This window comes from Stegastes partitus, unplaced genomic scaffold (assembly GCF_000690725.1).
Source record: "Stegastes partitus isolate 25-593 unplaced genomic scaffold, Stegastes_partitus-1.0.2 Scaffold1422, whole genome shotgun sequence".
Classification (NCBI taxonomy): domain Eukaryota; kingdom Metazoa; phylum Chordata; class Actinopteri; family Pomacentridae; genus Stegastes; species Stegastes partitus.
The window spans coordinates 155,046-161,045 of NW_007579153.1; the positions used below are offsets into that span (position 1 = coordinate 155,046).

The 6,000-nt window shown below is 44.1% G+C and overlaps 1 protein-coding gene across 1 annotated transcript in view; it reads right to left on the bottom strand.

The window, feature by feature from the left end:
• Positions 1–6,000, bottom strand: part of st6galnac5a (ST6 (alpha-N-acetyl-neuraminyl-2,3-beta-galactosyl-1,3)-N-acetylgalactosaminide alpha-2,6-sialyltransferase 5a) — a 68,979-nt gene that overhangs the window by 39,807 nt on the left and 23,172 nt on the right. The window lies entirely within an intron of this gene.

Here is a 6,000-nt window from a genome sequence, read left to right on the forward strand (position 1 = left end):
GGAAACATGATTTGTAGTTTTCCTGTTTTTCTACATGTGCTGTATGAACCACAGACGCTGATAGAAGACGTCAGCTCAGGCTCACAGACTGTTGGAGTGAAGAGCAGTAGGATTGTGCTAACTGCCATTAAAAGGTACGCAAATGTTAAACAATTTTCTTAGCCTATAGTGGACAGCAACATTAATTAATAATGGATTAATCGTTAACAAAAATAACGTGCAGTGGACATTATTCAGTAAGTTGACAGCGGTGCTTTTACCTATGAACACATCGCATTCATCACTATAATGGTCATGAGACACGATCTTATTGAGTCCAGGAACAACTTTAGCTAATTTTAACACTGGAGCTCTGGCCATGAACCCAGAAGTCTTTGTCATGACGTCTGTTCCAGCTAAATCCCCTCAACGCTCTTTGTTGGACAATACAGACCCAACCAGGCTCTCCAGCTAATCCTCACATTTCACATTTTCATCTTCTGTTCAGTAGCACTGTTGCCTCGCAGCCAGAAGGTTGCCGGTTTGCGTCCCGGTGAGAACACCGGAATCTTTCTGCGTGGAGTCTCCACGTTCTCCCCGTGCAGAGTGGGTTCTCTCCGGGTTCTCCGGCTTCCTCCCACACAGTCCAAAAACATGTTGAGGTTAATTGGTGATTCTAAATTGTCTGTAGGTGTGAATGTGAGTGTGCTTGGTTGTCTGTCTCTAAGTGTAGCCCTGTGATAGACTGGTTACCTGTCCAGGTGAACCTGCCTTCACCCTAAGTCAGCTGGGATAGACTCCAGCCCCCCATGACCCTAGTGAGGATTAAGCGGTGTATAGATGATGGATGGATCTTCTGCCTTGTCGCTTAATATATTTTTACTCAGTCAAATTATTAACCAGAATTATTTGAGTAACGAGTAATCATCAGCATCATCATTAATCATAACTACAACCTTTTTTTAAAAAACTATTTAACATGGCTTGTATTTAAAATTTTCTGACATTTAATTGTCAAGTGACTTTAACGCAAATTTTTGAAATGTGACAAAAAAAAAAAAGAGAAAAAGAAAATGCAAATTTTGGCTTGTTCTGACGAACTGCTTTGGTGTAAATAAACTTGACTGTATTGTGTCAAAAAGATATGGCTCGAAAAGAGAGTAGAAGAATCTGGAATCAACACTAGGGCTGCGGTCCATATCACATACTTTTTACTTTAAGTACTTCTGCAGCTGTCCTCACAAAGTTCATAGTGTTTAGTTCACTAGATGCTACCTCATTATAATATTATTAACTTTGACCCTTGCAGTCTGTAGTGTAGGTTGTCTGTAGGGCTAACTGCTCCAGATATTTGGTTAAAAATTGAAGAAAAAAAACAAACTTTGTTAATCTACAAGAGAAAAATGTCGGCAGTTCTTCAGAAAATGTTATCAGTTAGGAAATCTGTAATTATTCTTTTATGTCAGCAATTAGGTAGCTCTAAATATACATTAAAATACATGATGGAAACACGACTAATGGCCTCTTTCAGTCACGTAACACGACTATACTCAGGAGAAAACAGCAGCGCTGGTTGTTTGTTCAGACGCCATCGTCTCACCGCTGACAGAGCACTTTTTCATACTTAACATGTCAAGGCTGTCCAGTCCGTTAGGCTGCAATATTTATGTTTCATGTAAAGCAGCAAAGCCTTAATGCTGCTCCGCTGCAAAAAAAGATGTTCAGTCAGTGCATTAACAAAATGCACACTAGCGGGGGCGTGTTGTTTCCTGCTCTGGTGAGACAATGAAATACGATTGAGGCAGAGAAATATATTTGAGAAACAGATCCATTAGTCTGAAGGATTATCAGATGCCAGAACACTACAAAGTGGTTTATGATAGCCTGAGTGCAGATTCTTCATCTGTGCGAAGTTAACTTTTCCTCCGACTCGATGATCACAAGCGGCAAAGTTGAATGAACCTGTTTGTGTTGCAGAGGAATCCAACAGGAATGTGTGTTTGCAGACAGGTTAAACATTTCTGTTGAGTAACCCTGTGAATTTTTGCCAGAGACTTTGAGAACCGAGTGTTAGTTTCATGCTGTGCTTATTTCGACTCAAACGCAGCCTCATGAAGGAAACATGACACTGGAGACTGAACCGTCTCCATTTAACAGCCAACACTGGTTTCTTTTAACCACGACAGAAGCAGACTGTAATCACAGCGACGGAGGAGCAGAATACCCAGTATTTCACCGTGCAGAATTAAACAGCAGTACAGAGGGTTTTATCCGGGTTACAGCCATTGTGTGGTATCCATCCATTATCTATACACCACTTAATCCTCACTAGGAGGGGGGCTGGAGTCTATCCCAGCTGACTGAGGGTGAAGGCAGGTTCACCTGGACAGGTCACCAGTCTATCACAGGGCTACACTTAGAGACAGACAACCAAGCACACTCACATTCACACCTACGGACAATTTAGAATCACCAATTAACCTCAACATGTTTTTGGACTGTGTGTGAGGAAGCCGGAGAACCCGGAGAGAACCCACGCTGCACGGAGAGAACATGTAAACTCCACACAGAAAGATTCCGGTGCCCCCACCGGGATGCGAACCGGCAACCTTCTTGCTTCGAGGCAACAGTGCTACCAACTGCGATTGTGTGGTAGCTGATAATAAAAGAAAAAGTCCATCCTCAAAACTGACCAGAGTTGTTTCATCAGCTCTGTGGCAGAACTTGACCTCAGAGCTGCTTCACACACCAGATACAGGTGTTTCTATTATTGTGTCCACCCACACTGTCTCTTTCTGTGCCTGTTCAATCCAAAAATCCTATCTTATCCAGTGACAGTAAAGTCAGTTTGAAACTTCATAGTTTATCATAGATAATGGATGGACGGACAGTTTGACTGAAGAATTGTCTTCACACAGAGTTTACACGGGATGTTGCGACCAAGCAGATCAAACCACAGCAGTTTGCGTTGCTGCAACATGTAGTTACATTTCTGTGAAGGCAAATGTGAGGTTACGGCATGGGTTAGGCAGCGACACCATACCTGCAAGTATAAACCAAGCTTAATCGTATCATTTTTGGGTAAAAAGTCTTTTTATCTCCTAAAAAAAATAAAATCGGAGGTACAAACCTGGCAACCCGTTCATGATTTGTGGGCTGTGAATGAAGCCACGACTTTTTTGTTTTTCTGTACCCTCAGTGTAAAATGGTTTTCTGTCATTGACTTTACTGAAGGTTTTTGTTCGGATCTGAGTTGATGTGGATTTACAAATTTGGTTTGCCACCTTTTAAAGTCACGAAATCCAAAATATGGAGACACATGTCCTGAAGTATTTGCCAGAGTTTCCCAGTGAGTTACTCAGCTGCACTGTCAGAAAACCAGTACATTAGTTCAGTACGTGGATGATTTGATGAAAACTGCATCACAGATACAAATACTCTGCTTAAATATCTGCAGAGTCATAAAACATCGCTAGAAAAACTTCAGCTGCCGAAACGACGAGTGCACTGCGGAGGACATGAGATTTCTAACAACAGACAGAAATGCAACACGTGAAGGGACTGACCTGCGACTTGTGCTCCTGAATTAACCATTTTTTCCTCTAAAGAAACCAAAATAAAACTCCAGCCTCTGCTCATGCCTCGGTTTCTCCTGACACTTTTCCTAAAAAGTGACTCTACAGAGACACGATGAGAAGAAGAACACATTTCCAAAAACAACCTACAGAGCGCTGATTTCGAACCTTTGCAAGATGGTTCAATAGATTGTAGGCGATGGTGAGGTGTTGGTAACCTCAGCTGTTGTTCAGGGAGCAGCGTGTTCAGCTTCGGGTGAGCCACAATAATGCCCAGCTCGGTGAAAAAGACAGAAGATTTGAGGTTTTATATGTGTTGGAGTTATTTACATGGCAACACCTTTAGAAACTGGACGCTTATGTGTTGATATTTAAAACTCCACCGTACTGACTTCTCATGTGTGTGCTGAACAGGTCGAAGTTCAGCCACATGAAGACTTCCTGCAGGATTCATGTTCAGCAGCTTGTTGCATGTTTTCCAAGAGCTTCAATTAAACTTGTGAGAGTACGGATTCTTCTTTGAGGCAGCTGAAAGATTCCTCACCGACTCCATTATTGCACGATACAAAAACCTCCGCAAGGGTTTTTGTGGTAGTTATGCAGTTTTTCCGTAACAACCCGGAACACCTCTGCAGCTCACGTGCAGCTCGACTCTGCCCCGAAGGCAGAACTCGGTGTCATTAAACCTTAACTCTTCCTCACCGCCTGCATGAAAAAGCTGAAAAAGAACAATGCCGCGCCATGTTTTTTTTTCTCTTCTCCTGGATCAAACATCCTCCTCCTCCTCTTCTTCTTCTTCCTCACCTCGTCCGGTGTGGGTGACCCCGAAAGGAGAACAAACGCCTCTTCCTGCCGAGAGTTTTTTATTAGTATGAGCTGCTGGATAGAGTCGGACCCAGGCAGCCAGCCGGAGTGTGGAGGCAGCAGTCGGGTTGCACCTTGTTACAACACTCTCTTTTTTAGCCTTAATTGGCTCCATATCCGCCTGCTAGCCGCTGGTGCAGCCTGTACAATGATGCAGCCACTGCTTGTCCCTACACCCTCCACCCCGATAGAGGAGCAGAGCGATGCTGCTGAGAGGACCACACAGACACATCCCTGCAGGAATGATTGCCTTGGCATGAATACAAAAGATGAGGTGCAATTTACCAGGTCACAGGATCTCTCCCTCTCTCTCCCCCCCACACACACTTTTTGCTCTAAAATTACAGCTGGAGGTGGCAAGCGGAGAAGATAGACGAGGGAAAAGCCAGAAGGAAATGACAGAGGGGGCATTAGGAGGAGAGAAAGATGGGAGAAAGACAAAAAGAGGTAGAGAGAGAGGGGGAGCCGTGACAGACGGAGGCGGGCCGAGGAGGAGAGGAAAATGAAAGGCAATCTGATAGATGAAAAAGACGAGCAAGAAAAAGGAGTGGCTGTCAGAGAAAGAAGCACTTTGGAGACCAAGAAATGTAGGGCAGTGCCTTCAGAGAGACACTGGGGGGGATTTCAGGGGCATCCTTTGATGAGGAAAAGTTAGCAATGCGCTCGCAGCTTAGAAAATTACGACATCTGATGAGGTCATTATGCGAAGCCGCCGCCGCCGCCGCCGCCACCTCGCGAGCATCATTAAAACATCTGCAGGATTCCCCCGTCCTGAGCGCACCTGAAGTCAACGGGGGGAGGTGAGCTCACAGCCGCCTTCATCGTCTACGTTTATTGATATGGCGGGCTGATACGTTCCCATAATCCTCTCAGATCAGTTGTTAGGAGTGATCGGCGTGGTTATCACCCGGCGCGGCGAGGTAAACAATGGACTGAATCAATAACGAGAAGATGATCTTGTTAAGAGAAGTCTGGCGGGAGTAATGACTTGGAGGAGGTGCTGCTTCATTTTCACATCACGTCCGCCCCTCCGCTGCAAAAGTCCCCCTTTCTGCACAAAGATACAGTGGGTTGAAAATGAAACCGAAAGATAAAAGGTGCAGCATAATCTTAGCGCGGAGCCGAGTGTGTATATATATATATATATATGCACGGGCAGGGAGGAAATTTGAATGTGGCACTCAGGCGAACTGTTAACCGTCAAACTCGAGATGACAAGTTTGTTTTGAACAAGGACAAACAGGCAATTTTCAACACCAACCGAAACAAAAAAACAGAAAACAAGTTCGTCCCGGCTGGAGTCTGGTTGTTTAAATCATGGAGTGTTAAAAGAAAGAAAAATCACGTCAAGCTAAATCCCAAAGGAGCAATTACTGCTGTGTTCGCACAATATAACAACAAGCCCGAGAAAAACAAAAAAGAAGACATCAATAATACATCGGCGATACTCGGGTCCCTGTGTGGAGGGAAAAGATCCGCTTCCCTCTGAAAACATTTTGGGTACTAAATATTCTAGCTGGAGTGTGTCCATTATGTGCTGGAACAGAAGATAATGAGAGACAGTAACTGAAAGGAGTGTGTG